This window comes from Cervus elaphus, chromosome 10 (assembly GCF_910594005.1).
Source record: "Cervus elaphus chromosome 10, mCerEla1.1, whole genome shotgun sequence".
NCBI classification, from domain to species: Eukaryota; Metazoa; Chordata; class Mammalia; order Artiodactyla; family Cervidae; genus Cervus; species Cervus elaphus.
Genome location: NC_057824.1, coordinates 13,014,286 through 13,030,413, shown reverse-complemented (window position 1 = coordinate 13,030,413; position 16,128 = coordinate 13,014,286).

Sequence of the window (16,128 nt, the reverse complement as noted above, 5' to 3'; positions counted from 1 at the left end):
TGTGTCACGTGGAAACGGACCCTTGGTTTCCCGCCTCAGCTGGAAAGGCGCCCCAATTGCCCTGCCAAGCCTCGAGGAGAATCCCGAGTTGTCCCTCGCACCTAGGCAGGAGTCCTGACGTCGCTGAACAAACACGTGGGGGGAAGGGCCATCCCCGTCGTAACTCGAGAATATACCCCAGGTTCCCGCCGCAACTCGAGAAAAACCATGAGAATTCCCCCTCGCCGTGAGATGAGGCCCGATTCCCCTGCACGGCATGCAGAGCAATTCCGTGTTGCACATCAAACATGAAAGGAGCCTTGATTTCCTTGATGGCACTCCAGAGAAACCCCAAGAACACTGTTTCAAGGCTAGAGGGATCCTGCGGTCACTGTAGCAACAGGAAAGAGCTCCGTGGACCAAAAATCAACTCGAGATGAGAGGTTAGTCCCTGGATTCGACTCCAGAGGAATACCACCTTACCACAAGCACCTCAAGAGGAGGCTTCTCTCAGCTCTATGTATGTGAGAGGGACCCTGAGTTTGCGGCCTCAAGTGGAATGGACACCGCGATGCCCTGACTCGAAATAAGGCCAGATATCCCTGCAGTGACTTGAATGCAGGCTCGTCTTGCATTTCCCAAGACGAAAGGATGTCTGAATCCCCTGTGGAGACCACAGAAGAAGACCTAGTTCCCCACATCATCACGACCGGAGGCCTCACATCCTTTGAAAACTCCAGAGGTACGCGGAGATCAGTGCCTCCAAAGGAGACGATGCCTGACTCCTCGTGAAACTTGATAGGAGTCCCAGGATTCCTGTGGCACGTGGAAAGGGACCGTTGGTCTCCCGCCTCAGCTGGAGAGGCGTCCCAATTGCCCTGCCAAGCCTCGAGGAGAATCCCGAGTTGTCCCTCGCAACTAGGCAGGAGTCTGACGTCGCTGAACAAACACGTGTGTGGAAGGGCCATCCCCGTCGTAACTCGAGAATATACCCCAGGTTCCCGCCGCAACTCGAGAAAAACCATGAGACTTCCCCCTCGCCGCGAGATGAGGCCCGATTCCCCTGCACTGCGTGCAGAGCAATTCCGTGTTGCACATCAAACATGAAAGGAGCCTTGATTTCCTTGATGGCACTCCAGAGAAACCCCAAGAACACTGTTTCAAGGCTAGAGGGATCCTGAGGTCACTGTAGCAACACGAAAGAGCTCCGTGGACCAAGAATCAACTCGAGATGAGAGGTTAGTCCCTGGCTTCGACTCCAGAGGAATACCACCTTACCACAAGCACCTCAAGAGGAGGTTTCTCTCAGCTTTAGATATGTGAGAGGGACCCTGAGTTTGCGGCCTCAAGTGGAATGGACACCGCGATGCCCTTGCTCGAAATAAGGCTGGATATCCCTGCAGTGACTTAAATGCAGGCTCGTCTTGCATCTCCCAAGACGAAAGGATGTCTGAATCCCCTGTGGAGACCACAGAGAAAGACCTAGTTCCCCACCTCATCGCGACCGCAGGCCTCACATCCTTTGAAAACTCCAGAAGTACGCGGAGATCAGTGCCTCCAAAGGAGACGATGCCTGACTCCTCGTGAAACTTGATAGGAGTCCCCGGATTCCTGTGACACGTGGAAAGGGACCCGTGGTCTCCCGCCTCAGCTGGAGAGGCGTCCCAATTGCCCTGCCAAGCCTCGAGGAGAATCCCGAGTTGTCCCTCGCAACTAGGCAGGAGTCTGACGTCGCTGAACAAACACGTGGGTGGAAGGGCCATCCCCGTCGTAACTCGAGAATATACCCCAGGTTACCGCCGCATCTCGAGAAAAACCATGAGACTTCCCCCTCGCCGTGAGATGAGGCCCGATTCCCCTGCACGGCATGCAGAGCAATTCCGTGTTGCACATCAAACATGAAAGGAGCCTTGATTTCCTTGATGGCACTCCAGAGAAACCCCAAGAACACTGTTTCAAGGCTAGAGGGATCCTGAGGTCACTGTAGCAACAGGAAAGAGCTCCGTGAACCACAAATCAACTCGAGATGAGAGGTTAGTCCCTGGCTTCGACTCCAGAGGAATACCACCTCACCAAAAGCACCTCAAGAGGAGGCTTCTCTCAGCTCAAGGTATGTGAGAGGGACCCTGAGTTTGCGGCCTCAAGTGGAATGGACACCGCGATGCCCTGACTCGAAATAAGGCCGGATATCCCTGCAGTGACTTGAATGCAGGCTCGTCTTGCATCTCCCAAGACGAAAGGATGTCTGAATCCCCTGTGGAGACCACAGAAGAAGACCTAGTTTCCCACATCATCGCCACCGGAAGCCTCACATCCTTTGAAAACTCCAGAGGTACGCGGAGATCAGTGCCTCCAAAGGAGACGATGCCTGACTCCTCGTGAAACTTGATAGGAGTCCCAGGATTCCTGTGGCACGTGGAAAGGGACCGTTGGTCTCCCGCCTCAGCTGGAGAGGCGTCCCAATTGCCCTGCCAAGCCTCGAGGAGAATGCCAAGTTGTCCCTCGCAACTAGGCAGGAGTCCTGACGTCGCTGAACAAACACGTGTGTGGAAGGGCCATCCCCGTCGTAACTCGAGAATATACCCCAGGTTCCCGCCGCAACTCGAGAAAAACCATGAGACTTCCTCCTCGCCGCGAGATGAGGCCCGATTCCCCTGCACTGCGTGCAGAGCAATTCCGTGTTGCACATCACACATGAAAGGAGCCTTGATTTCCTTGATGGCACTCCAGAGAAACCCCAAGAACACTGATTCAAGGCTAGAGGGATCCTGAGGTCACTGTAGCAACAGGAAAGAGCTCCGTGGACCAAAAATCAACTCGAGATGAGAGGTTAGTCCCTGGCTTTGACTCCAGAGGAATACCACCTTACCACAAGCACCTCTAGAGGACGCTTCTCTCAGCTCTAGGTATGTGAGAGGGACCCTGAGTTTGCGGCCTCAAGTAGAATGGAAACAGCGATGCCCTGACTCGAAATAAGGCCGGATATCCCTGCAGTGACTTGAATGCAGGCTCGTCTTGCATCTCCCAAGACGAAAGGATGTCTGAATCCCCTGTGGATACCACAGAGAAAGACCTAGTTCCCCACCTCATGGCGACCGGAGGCCTCACATCCTTTGAAAACTCCAGAGGTACGCGGAGATCAGTGCCTCCAAAGGAGACGATGCCTGACTCCTCGTGAAACTTGATAGGAGTCCCAGGATTCCTGTGGCACGTGGAAAGGGACCGTTGGTCTCCCGCCTCAGCTGGAGAGGCGTCCCAATTGCCCTGCCAAGCCTCGAGGAGAATCCCGAGTTGTCCCTCGCAACTAGGCAGGAGTCCTGACGTCGCTGAACAAACACGTGTGTGGAAGGGCCATCCCCGTCGTAACTCGAGAATATACCCCAGGTTCCCGCCGCAACTCGAGAAAAACCATGAGACTTCCCCTTCGCCGCGAGATGAGGCCCGATTCCCCTGCACTGCGTGCAGAGCAATTCCGTCTTGCACATCACACATGAAAGGAGCCTTGATTTCCTTGATGGCACTCCAGAGAAACCCCAAGAACACTGTTTCAAGGCTAGAGGGATCCTGAGGTCACTGTAGCAACAGGAAAGAGCTCCGTGGACCAAGAATCAACTCGAGATGAGAGGTGAGTCCCTGGCTTTGACTCCAGAGGAATACCACCTTACCACAAGCACCTCAAGAGGAGGCTTCTCTCAGCTCTAGCTATGTGAGAGGGACCCTGAGATTGTGGCCTCATGTGGAATGGACACCGCAATGCCCTGACACAAAATAAGGCCGGATATCCCTGCAGTGACTTGAATGCAGGCGTCTCATTCATCTCCCAAGACGAAAGGATGTCTGAATCCCCTGTGGAGACCACAGAGAAAGACCTAGTTCCCCACCTCATGGCGACCGGAGGCCTCACATCCTTTGAAAACTCCAGAGGTAGGCGGAGATCAGTGCCTCCAAAGGAGACGATGCCTGACTCCTCGTGAAACTTGATAGGAGTCCCCGGATTCCTGTGACACGTGGAAAGGGAACCGTGGTCTCCCGCCTCAGCTGGAGAGGCGTCCCAATTGCCCTGCCAAGCCTCGAGGAGAATCCCGAGTTGTCCCTCGCAACTAGACAGGAGTCTGACGTCGCTGAACAAACACGTGGGTGGAAGGGCCATCCCCGTCGTAACTCGAGAATATACCCCAGGTTACCGCCGCAACTCGAGAAAAACCATGAGACTTCCCCCTCGCCGTGAGATGAGGCCCGATTCCCCTGCACGGCATGCAGAGCAATTCCGTGTTGCACATCAAACATGAAAGGAGCCTTGATTTCCTTGATGGCACTCCAGAGAAACCCCAAGAACACTGTTTCAAGGCTAGAGGGATCCTGAGGTCACTGTAGCAACACGAAAGAGCTCCGTGAACCACAAATCAACTCGCGATGAGAGGTTAGTCCCTGGCTTCGACTCCAGAGGAATACCACCTTACCACAAGCACCTCAAGAGGAGGCTTCTCTCAGCTCTAGGTATGTGAGAGGGACCTTGAGTTTGCGGCCTCAAGTGGAATGGACACCGCGATGCCCTGACTCGAAATAAGGCCGGATATCCCTGCAGTGACTTGAATGCAGGCTCGTCTTGCATTTCCCAAGACGAAAGGATGTCTGAATCCCCTGTGGAGACCACAGAAGAAGACCTAGTTTCCCACATCATCGCCACCGGAGGCCTCACATCCTTTGAAAACTCCAGAGGTACCTGGAGATCAGTGCCTCCAAAGGAGACGATGCCTGACTCCTCGTGAAACTTGATATCAGTCCCAGGATTCTTGTGGCACGTGGAAAGGGACCGTTGGTCTCCCGCCTCAGCTGGAGAGGCGTCCCAATTGCCCTGCCAAGCCTCGAGGAGAATGCCAAGTTGTCCCTCGCAACTAGGCAGGAGTCCTGACGTCGCTGAACAAACACATGTGTGGAAGGGCCATCCCCGTCGTAACTCGAGAATATACCCCAGGTTCCCGCCGCAACTCGAGAAAAACCATGAGACTTCCCCCTCGCCGCGAGATGAGGCTCGATTCCCCTGCACTGCGTGCAGAGCAATTCCGTGTTGCACATCACACATGAAAGGAGCCTTGATTTCCTTGATGGCACTCCAGAGAAACCCCAAGAACACTGATTCAAGGCTAGAGGGATCCTGAGGTCACTGTAGCAACAAGAAAGAGCTCCGTGGACAAAAAATCAACTCGAGATGAGAGGTTAGTCCCTGGCTTTGACTCCAGAGGAATACCACCTTACCAGAAGCACCTCTAGAGGACGCTTCTCTCAGCTCTAGGTATGTGAGAGGGACCCTGAATTTGCGGCCTCAAGTAGAATGGAAACCGCGATGCCCTGACTCGAAATAAGGCCGGATATCCCTGCAGTGACTTGAATGCAGGCTCGTCTTGCATCTCCCAAGTCGAAAGGATGTCTGAATCCCCTGTGGATACCACAGAGAAAGAGCTAGTTCCCCACCTCATCGCGACCGGAGGCCTCACATCCTTTGAAAACTCCAGAGGTACGCGGAGATCAGTGCCTCCAAAGGAGACGATGCCTGACTCCTCGTGAAACTTGATAGGAGTCCCAGGATTCCTGTGGCACGTGGAAAGGGACCGTTGGTCTCCCGCCTCAGCTGGAGAGGCGTCCCAATTGCCCTGCCAAGCCTCGAGGAGAATCCCGAGTTGTCCCTCGCAACTAGGCAGGAGTCCTGACGTCGCTGAACAAACACGTGTGTGGAAGGGCCATCCCCGTCGTAACTCGAGAATATACCCCAGGTTCCCGCCGCAACTCGAGAAAAACCATGAGACTTCCCCTTCGCCGCGAGATGAGGCCCGATTCCCCTGCACTGCGTGCAGAGCAATTCCGTCTTGCACATCACACATGAAAGGAGCCTTGATTTCCTTGATGGCACTCCAGAGAAACCCCAAGAACACTGTTTCAAGGCTAGAGGGATCCTGAGGTCACTGTAGCAACAGGAAAGAGCTCCGTGGACCAAGAATCAACTCGAGATGAGAGGTGAGTCCCTGGCTTTGACTCCAGAGGAATACCACCTTACCACAAGCACCTCAAGAGGAGGCTTCTCTCAGCTCTAGCTATGTGAGAGGGACCCTGAGATTGTGGCCTCATGTGGAATGGACACCGCAATGCCCTGACACAAAATAAGGCCGGATATCCCTGCAGTGACTTGAATGCAGGCGTCTCATTCATCTCCCAAGACGAAAGGATGTCTGAATCCCCTGTGGAGACCACAGAGAAAGACCTAGTTCCCCACCTCATGGCGACCGGAGGCCTCACATCCTTTGAAAACTCCAGAGGTAGGCGGAGATCAGTGCCTCCAAAGGAGACGATGCCTGACTCCTCGTGAAACTTGATAGGAGTCCCCGGATTCCTGTGACACGTGGAAAGGGAACCGTGGTCTCCCGCCTCAGCTGGAGAGGCGTCCCAATTGCCCTGCCAAGCCTCGAGGAGAATCCCGAGTTGTCCCTCGCAACTAGACAGGAGTCTGACGTCGCTGAACAAACACGTGGGTGGAAGGGCCATCCCCGTCGTAACTCGAGAATATACCCCAGGTTACCGCCGCAACTCGAGAAAAACCATGAGACTTCCCCCTCGCCGTGAGATGAGGCCCGATTCCCCTGCACGGCATGCAGAGCAATTCCGTGTTGCACATCAAACATGAAAGGAGCCTTGATTTCCTTGATGGCACTCCAGAGAAACCCCAAGAACACTGTTTCAAGGCTAGAGGGATCCTGAGGTCACTGTAGCAACACGAAAGAGCTCCGTGAACCACAAATCAACTCGAGATGAGAGGTTAGTCCCTGGCTTCGACTCCAGAGGAATACCACCTTACCACAAGCACCTCAAGAGGAGGCTTCTCTCAGCTCTAGGTATGTGAGAGGGACCTTGAGTTTGCGGCCTCAAGTGGAATGGACACCGCGATGCCCTGACTCGAAATAAGGCCGGATATCCCTGCAGTGACTTGAATGCAGGCTCGTCTTGCATTTCCCAAGACGAAAGGATGTCTGAATCCCCTGTGGAGACCACAGAAGAAGACCTAGTTTCCCACATCATCGCCACCGGAGGCCTCACATCCTTTGAAAACTCCAGAGGTACCTGGAGATCAGTGCCTCCAAAGGAGACGATGCCTGACTCCTCGTGAAACTTGATATCAGTCCCAGGATTCTTGTGGCACGTGGAAAGGGACCGTTGGTCTCCCGCCTCAGCTGGAGAGGCGTCCCAATTGCCCTGCCAAGCCTCGAGGAGAATGCCAAGTTGTCCCTCGCAACTAGGCAGGAGTCCTGACGTCGCTGAACAAACACATGTGTGGAAGGGCCATCCCCGTCGTAACTCGAGAATATACCCCAGGTTCCCGCCGCAACTCGAGAAAAACCATGAGACTTCCCCCTCGCCGCGAGATGAGGCTCGATTCCCCTGCACTGCGTGCAGAGCAATTCCGTGTTGCACATCACACATGAAAGGAGCCTTGATTTCCTTGATGGCACTCCAGAGAAACCCCAAGAACACTGATTCAAGGCTAGAGGGATCCTGAGGTCACTGTAGCAACAAGAAAGAGCTCCGTGGACAAAAAATCAACTCGAGATGAGAGGTTAGTCCCTGGCTTTGACTCCAGAGGAATACCACCTTACCAGAAGCACCTCTAGAGGACGCTTCTCTCAGCTCTAGGTATGTGAGAGGGACCCTGAGTTTGCGGCCTCAAGTAGAATGGAAACCGCGATGCCCTGACTCGAAATAAGGCCGGATATCCCTGCAGTGACTTGAATGCAGGCTCGTCTTGCATCTCCCAAGTCGAAAGGATGTCTGAATCCCCTGTGGATACCACAGAGAAAGAGCTAGTTCCCCACCTCATCGCGACCGGAGGCCTCACATCCTTTGAAAACTCCAGAGGTACGCGGAGATCAGTGCCTCCAAAGGAGACGATGCCTGACTCCTCGTGAAACTTGATAGGAGTCCCAGGATTCCTGTGGCACGTGGAAAGGGACCGTTGGTCTCCCGCCTCAGCTGGAGAGGCGTCCCAATTGCCCTGCCAAGCCTCGAGGAGAATCCCGAGTTGTCCCTCGCAACTAGGCAGGAGTCTGACGTCGCTGAACAAACACGTGTGTGGAAGGGCCATCCCCGTCGTAACTCGAGAATATACCCCAGGTTCCCGCCGCAACTCGAGAAAAACCATGAGACTTCCCCCTCGCCGCGAGATGAGGCCCGATTCCCCTGCACTGCGTGCAGAGCAATTCCGTGTTGCACATCACACATGAAAATAGCCTTGATTACCTCGATGGCACTCCAGAGAAACCCCAAGAACACTGTTTCAAGGCTAGAGGGATCCTGAGGTCACGGTAGCAACACGAAAGAGCTCCGTGGACCAAAAATCAACTCGAGATGAGAGGTTAGTCCCTGGCTTCGACTCCAGAGGAATACCACCTTACCACAAGCACCTCAAGAGGAGGCTTCTCTCAGCTCTAGGTATGTGAGAGGGACCCTGATTTTGCGGCCTCAAGTGGAATGGACACCGCAATGCCCTGACTCGAAATAAGGCCGGATATCCCTGCAGTGACTTGAATGCAGGCTCGTCTTGCATGTCCGAAGATGAAAGAATGTCTGAATCCCCTGTGGAGACCACAGAGAAAGACCTAGTTCCCCACCTCATGGCGACCGGAGGCCTCACATCTTTGAAAACTCCAGAGGTACGCGGAGATCAGTGCCTCCAAAGGAGACGATGCCTGACTCCTCGTGAAACTTGATAGGAGTCCCAGGATTCCTGTGGCACGTGGAAAGGGACACTTGGTCTCCCGCCTCAGCTGGAGAGGCGTCCCAATTGCCCTGCCAAGCCTCGAGGAGAATCCCGAGTTGTCCCTCGCAACTAGGCAGGAGTCCTGACCTCTTTGAACAAACACGTGGGTGGAAGGGCCATCCCCGTCGTAACTCGAGAATATACCCCAGGTTCCCGCCGCAACTCGAGAAAAACCAAGAAACTTCCCCCTCGCCGCGAGATGAGGCCCGATTCCCGTGTATTGGGTGCACAGCAATTCCTTGTTGCACATCACACATGAAAGGAGCCTTGATTTCCTTGATGGCACTCCAGAGAAACCCCAAGAACACTGTTTCAAGCCTAGAGGGATCTTGAGGTCACTGTAGCAACACGAAAGAGCTCCGTGGACCAAAAATTAACTCGGGATGAGAGGTTAGTCCCTGGCTTCGACTCCAGACGAATACCACCTTACCACAAGCACCTCAAGAGGAGGCTTCTCTCAGCTCTAGCTATGTGAGAGGGACCCTGAGTTTGGGGCCTCAAGTGGAATGGACACCGCGATGCCCTGACTCGAAATAAGGCCGGATATCCATGCAGTGACATGAATGCAGGCTCGTCTTGCATTTCCCAAGACGAAAGGATGTCTGAATCCCCTGTGGAGACCACAGAAGAAGACCTAGTTTCCCACATCATCGCCACCGGAGGCCTCACATCCTTTGAAAACTCCAGAGGTACGCGGAGATCAGTGCCTCCAAAGGAGACGATGCCTGACTCCTCGTGAAACTTGATAGGAGTCCCAGGATTCCTGTGGCACGTGGAAAGGGACCGTTGGTCTCCCGCCTCAGCTGGAGAGGCGTCCCAATTGCCCTGCCAAGCCTCGAGGAGAATGCCAAGTTGTCCCTCGCAACTAGGCAGGAGTCCTGACGTCGCTGAACAAACACGTGTGTGGAAGGGCCATCCCCGTCGTAACTCGAGAATATACCCCAGGTTCCCACCGCAACTCAAGCAAAACCATGAGACTTCCCCCTCGCCGCGAGATGAGGCCCGATTCCCCTGCACTGCGTGCAGAGCAATTCCGTGTTGCACATCACACATGAAAGGAGCCTTGATTTCCTTAATGGCACTCCAGAGAAACCCCAAGAACACTGATTCAAGGCTAGAGGGATCCTGAGGTCACTGTAGCAACAAGAAAGAGCTCCGTGGACAAAAAATCAACACGAGATGAGAGGTTAGTCCCTGGCTTTGACTCCAGAGGAATAGCACCTTACCACAAGCACCTCTAGAGGACGCTTCTCTCAGCTCTAGGTATGTGAGAGGGACCCTGAGTTTGCGGCCTCAAGTAGAATGGAAACCGCGATGCCCTGACTCGAAATAAGGCCGGATATCCCTGCAGTGACTTGAATGCAGGCTCGTCTTGCATCTCCCAAGTCGAAAGGATGTCTGAATCCCCTGTGGATACCACAGAGAAAGACCTAGTTCCCCACCTCATGGCGACCGGAGGCCTCACATCCTTTGAAAACTCCAGAGGTACGCGGAGATCAGTGCCTACAAAGGAGACGATGCCTGACTCCTCGTGAAACTTGATAGGAGTCCCAGGATTCCTGGGGCACGTGGAAAGGGACCCTTGGTTTCCCGCCTCAGCCGGAAAGGCGTCCCAATTGCCCTGCCAAGCCTCGAGGAGAATCCCGAGTTGTCCCTCGCAACTAGGCAGGAGTCCTGACGTCGCTGAACAAACACGTGGGGGGAAGGGCCATCCCCGTCGTAACTCGAGAATATACCCCAGGTTCCCGCCGCAACTCGAGAAAAACCATGAGACTTCCCACTCGCCGTGAGATGAGGCCCGATTCCCCTGCACGGCATGCAGAGCAATTCCGTGTTGCACATCAAACATGAAAGGAGCCTTGATTACCTTGATGGCACTCCAGAGAAACCCCAAGAACACTGTTTCAAGGCTAGAGGGATCCTGAGGTCACTGTAGCAACAGGAAAGAGCTCCGTGGACCAAAAATCAACTCGAGATGAGAGGTTAGTCCCTGGATTCGACTCCAGAGGAATACCACCTTACCACAAGCACCTCAAGAGGAGGCTTCTCTCAGCTCTAGGTATGTGAGAGGGACCCTGAGTTTGCGGCCTCAAGTGGAATGGTCACCGCGATGCCCTGACTCGAAATAAGGCCAGATATCCCTGCAGTGACTTGAATGCAGGCTCGTCTTGCATTTCCCAAGACGAAAGGATGTCTGAATCCCCTGTGGAGACCACAGAAGAAGACCTAGTTCCCCACATCATCGCGACCGGAGGCCTCACATCCTTTGAAAACTCCAGAGGTACGCGGAGATCAGTGCCTCCAAAGGAGACGATGCCTGACTCCTCGTGAAACTTGATAGGAGTCCCAGGATTCCTGTGGCACGTGGAAAGGGACCGTTGGTCTCCCGCCTCAGCTGGAGAGGCGTCCCAATTGCCCTGCCAAGCCTCGAGGAGAATCCCGAGTTGTCCCTCGCAACTAGGCAGGAGTCTGACGTCGCTGAACAAACACGTGTGTGGAAGGGCCATCCCCGTCGTAACTCGAGAATATACCCCAGGTTCCCGCCGCAACTCGAGAAAAACCATGAGACTTCCCCTTCGCTGCGAGATGAGGCCCGATTCCCCTGCACTGCGTGCAGAGCAATTCCGTCTTGCACATCACACATGAAAGGAGCCTTGATTTCCTTGATGGCACTCCAGAGAAACCCCAAGAACACTGTTTCAAGGTTGAGGGATCCTGAGGTCATTGTAGCAACACGAAAGAGCTCCGTGGACCAATAATCAACTCGAGATGAGAGGTGAGTCCCTGGCTTCGACTCCAGAGGAATACCACCTTACCACAAGCACCTCAAGAGGAGGCTTCTCTCAGCTCTAGGTATGTGAGAGGGACCCTGAGATTGTGGCCTCAGGTGGAATGGACACCGCAATGCCCTGACGCAAAATAAGGCCGGATATCCCTGCAGTGACTTGAATGCAGGCGTCTCATTCATCTCCCAAGACGAAAGGATGTCTGAATCCCCTGTGGAGACCACAGAGAAAGACCTAGTTCCCCACCTCATGGCGACCGGAGGCCTCACATCCTTTGAAAACTCCAGAGGTACGCGGAGATCAGTGCCTCCAAAGGAGACGATGCCTGACTCCTCGTGAAACTTGATAGGAGTCCCAGGATTCCTGTGGCACATGGAAAGGGACCCTTGGTCTCCCGCCTCAGCTGGAGAGGTGTCCCAAATGCGCGGCCAAGCCTCGAGGAGAATCCCGAATTGTCCCTCGCGACTAGCTAGGAGTCCTGACGTCGCTGAATAAACACGTGGTTGGAAGGGCCATCCCTGTAGTAACTCGAGAATATACCCCAGGTTCCCACCGCAACTCGAGAGAAACCATGAGACTTCCCCCTCGCCGCGAGATGAGGCCCGATTCCCCTGCACTGCGTGCAGAGCAATTCCGTGTTGCACATCACACATGAAAGGAGCCTTGATTTCCTTGATGGCACTCCAGAGAAACCCCAAGAACACTTTTTCAAGGCTAGAGGGATCCTGAGGTCACTGTAGCAACACGAAAGAGCTCCATGGACCAAAAATTAACTAGAGATGAGAGTTTAGTCCCTGGCTTCGACTCCAGAGGAATACCACCTTGCCACAAGCACCTCAAGAGGAGGCTTCTCTCAGCTCTAGCTATGTGAGAGGGACCCTGAGTTTGCGGCCTCAAGTGGAATGGATACCGCGATGCCCTGACTCGAAATAAGGCCGAATATCCCTGCAGTGACTTGAATGCAGGCTCGTCTTGCATCTCCCAAGATGAAAGGATGTCTGAATCCCATGTGGAGACCACAGAAAAAGACCTAGTTCCCCACCTCATCGCGACCGGAGGCCTCACATCCTTTGAAAACTCCAGAGGTAAGCGGAGATCAGTGCCTCCAAAGGAGACGATGCCTGACTCGTCATGAAACTTGATAGAAGTTCCAGGATTCCTGTGGCAAGTGTAAAGGGACCCTTGGTCTCCCGTCTCAGCTGGAGAGTCGTCCCAATTGCCCTGCCAAGTCTCGAGGAGAATCCCGAGTTGTCCCTCGCAACTAGGCAGGAGTTCTGATGTCCCTGAAGAAACATGTGTGTGGGAGGGCCATCCCCGTCGTAACTCGAGAATATACCCCAGGTTCCCGCCGCAACTCGAGAAAAACCATGAGACTTCCCCCTCGCCGCGAGATGAGGCCCGATTCCCCAGCACTGCATGCAGAGCAATTCCGTGTTGCACATCAAACATGGAAGGAGCCTTGATTTCCTTGATGGTACTCCAGAGAAACCCCAAGAACACTGTTTCAAGGCTAGAGGGATCCTGAGGTCACTGTAGCAACACGAAAGTGCTCCGTGGACCAAAAATCAACTCGAGATGAGAGGTTAGTCCCTGGCTTCAACTCCAGAGGAATACCACCTTACCACAAGCACCTCAAGAGGAGGCTTCTCTCAGCTCCAAGTATGTGAGAGGGACCCTGATTTTGCGGCCTCAAGTGGAATGGACACCGTGATGCCCTGACTCGAAATAAGGCCGGATATCCCTGCAGTGACTTGAATGCAGGCTCGTCTTGCATCTCCCAAGACGAAAGGATGTCTGAATCCCCTGTGGAGACCACAGAGAAAGACCTAGTTCCCCACCTCATCGCGACCGGAGGCCTCACATCCTTTGAAAACTCCAGAGGTACGCGGAGATCAGTGCCTCCAAAGGAGACGATGCCTCACTCCTCGTGAAACTTGAAAACGAGTCCCAGGATTCCTCTGGCATGTGGAAAGGGACCCTTGGTCTCCCGCCTCAGCTGGAGAGGCGTCCCAATTGCCCTGCCAAGCCTCGAGGAGAATCCCGAGTTCTCCCTCGCACTAGGCAAGAGTCCTGACGTCGCTGAACAAAAACGTGGGTGAAAGGGCCATCCCCGTCGTAACTCGAGAATATACCCCAGGTTCCCGCCGCAACTGGAGAAAAACCATGAGACTTCCCCTTCGCTGCGAGATGAGGCCCGATTTCCCTGCACTCCGTGCAGAGCAATTCCGTGTTGCACATCACACATGAAAGGAGCCTTGATTTCCTTGATGGCACTCCAGAGAAACCCCAAGAACACTCTTTCAAGGCTAGAGGGATCCTGAGGTCACTGTAGCCACATGAAAGAGCTCCGTGGACCAAAAATCAACTCGAGATGAGAGGTTAGTCCCTGGATTCGACTCCAGAGGAATACCACCTTACCACAAGCACCTCAAGAGGAGGCTTCTCTCAGCTCTAGCTATGTGAGAGGGACCCTGAGTTTGCGGCCTCAAGTGGAATGGACACCGCGATGCACTGACTCGAAATAAGGCCGGATATCCCTGCAGTGACTTGAATGCAGGCTCGTCTTGCATCTCCCAAGACGAAAGGATGTCTGAATCCCCTGTGGAGACCACAGAGAAAGACCTACTTCCCCACCTTATCGCGACCGGAGGCCTCACCTCCATTGAAAACTCCAGAGGTACGCGGAGATCAGTGCCTCCAAAGGAGACGATGCCTGACTCCTCGTGAAACTTGATAGGAGTCCCAGGATTCCTGTGGCACGTGGAAAGGGACCCTTGGTCTCCGCCTCAGCTGGAGAGGCGTCCCAATTGCCCTGCCAAGCCTCGAGGAGAATCCCGAATTGTCCCTCCAAACTAGCTAGGAGTTCTGACGTCGCTGAACAAACACGTGGGTGGAAGGGCCATCCCGGTCGTAACTCGAGAATTATACCCCAGGTTCCCGCCGCAACTCGAGAAAAACCATGAGACTTCCCCCTCGCCGCGAGATGAGGCCCGAATCCCCTGCACTGCGAGCAGAGCAATTACGTGTTGCACATCAAACATGAAAGGAGCCTTGATTTCCTTGATGGCACTCCAGAGAAACCCCAAGAACACTGTTTCAAGGCTAGAGGGATCCTGAGGTCACTGTAGCAACACGAAAGAGCTCTGTGGACCAAAAATCAACTCGAGATGAGAGGTTAGTCCCTGGCTTCGACTCCAGACGAATACCACCTTACCACAAGCACCTCAAGAGGAGGCTTCTCTCATCTCTAGGTATGTGAGAGGGACCCTGAGTTTGGGGCCTCAAGTGGAATGGACACCGCGATGCCCTGACTCGAAATAAGGCCGGATATCCCTGCAGTGATTTGAATGCAGGCTCGTCTTGCATCTCCCAAGATGAAAGGACGGCTGAATCCCCTGTGGAGACCACAGAGAAAGACCTAGTTCCCCACCTCAATGCGACCGGAGGCCTCACAGCCTTTGAAAACTCCAGAGGTACGCAGAGATCAGTGCCTCCAAAGGAGACGATGCCTGACTCCTCGTGAAACTTGATAGGAGTCCCAGGATTCCTGTGGCACGTGGAAAGGGACCCTTGGTCTCCAGCCTCAGCTGGAGAGGCGTCCCAATTGCCCTGCCAAGCCTCGAGGAGAATCCCGAGTTGTCCCTCGCAACTAGGCAGGAGTCCTGACGTCGCTGAACAAACACGTGGGTCGAACGGCTTTCCCGGTCGTAACTTGAGAATATACCCCAGGTTCCCGCCGCAACTCGAGAAAAACCATGAGACTTCCCCCTCGCCGCGAGATGAGGCCCGATTCCCCAGCACTGCGTGCAGAGCAATTCCGTGTTGCACATCAAACATGGAAGGAGCCTTGATTTCCTTGATGGTACTCCAGAGAAACCCCAAGAACACTGTTTCAAGGCTAGAGGGATCCTGAGGTCACTGTAGCAACACGAAAGAGCTCCGTGTACCAAAAATCAACTCGAGATGAGAGGTTAGTCCCTGGCTTCAACTCCAGAGGAATACCACCTTACCACAAGCACCTCAAGAGGAGGCTTCTCTCAGCTCCAAGTATGTGAGAGGGACCCTGATTTTGCGGCCTCAAGTGGAATGGACACCGCGATGCCCTGACTCGAAATAAGGCCGGATATCCCTGCAGTGACTTGAATGCAGGCTCGTCTTGCATCTCCCAAGACGAAAGAATGTCTGAATCCCCTGTGGAGACCACAGAGAAAGACCTAGTTCCCCACCTCATCGCGACCGGAGGCCTCACATCCTTTGAAAACTCCAGAGGTACGCGGAGATCAGTGCCTCCAAAGGAGATGATGCCTGACTCCTCGTGAAACTTGAAAAGGAGTCCCAGGATTCCTGTGGCATGTGGAAAGGGACCCTTGGTCTCCCGCCTCAGCTGGAGAGGCGTCCCAATTGCCCTGCCAAGCCTCGAGGAGAATCCCGAGTTCTCCCTCGCAACTAGGCAAGAGTCCTGACGTCGCTGAACAAAAACGTGGGTGAAAGGGCCATCCCCGTCGTAACTCGAGAATATACCCCAGGTTCCCGCCGCAACTGGAGAAAAACCATGAGACT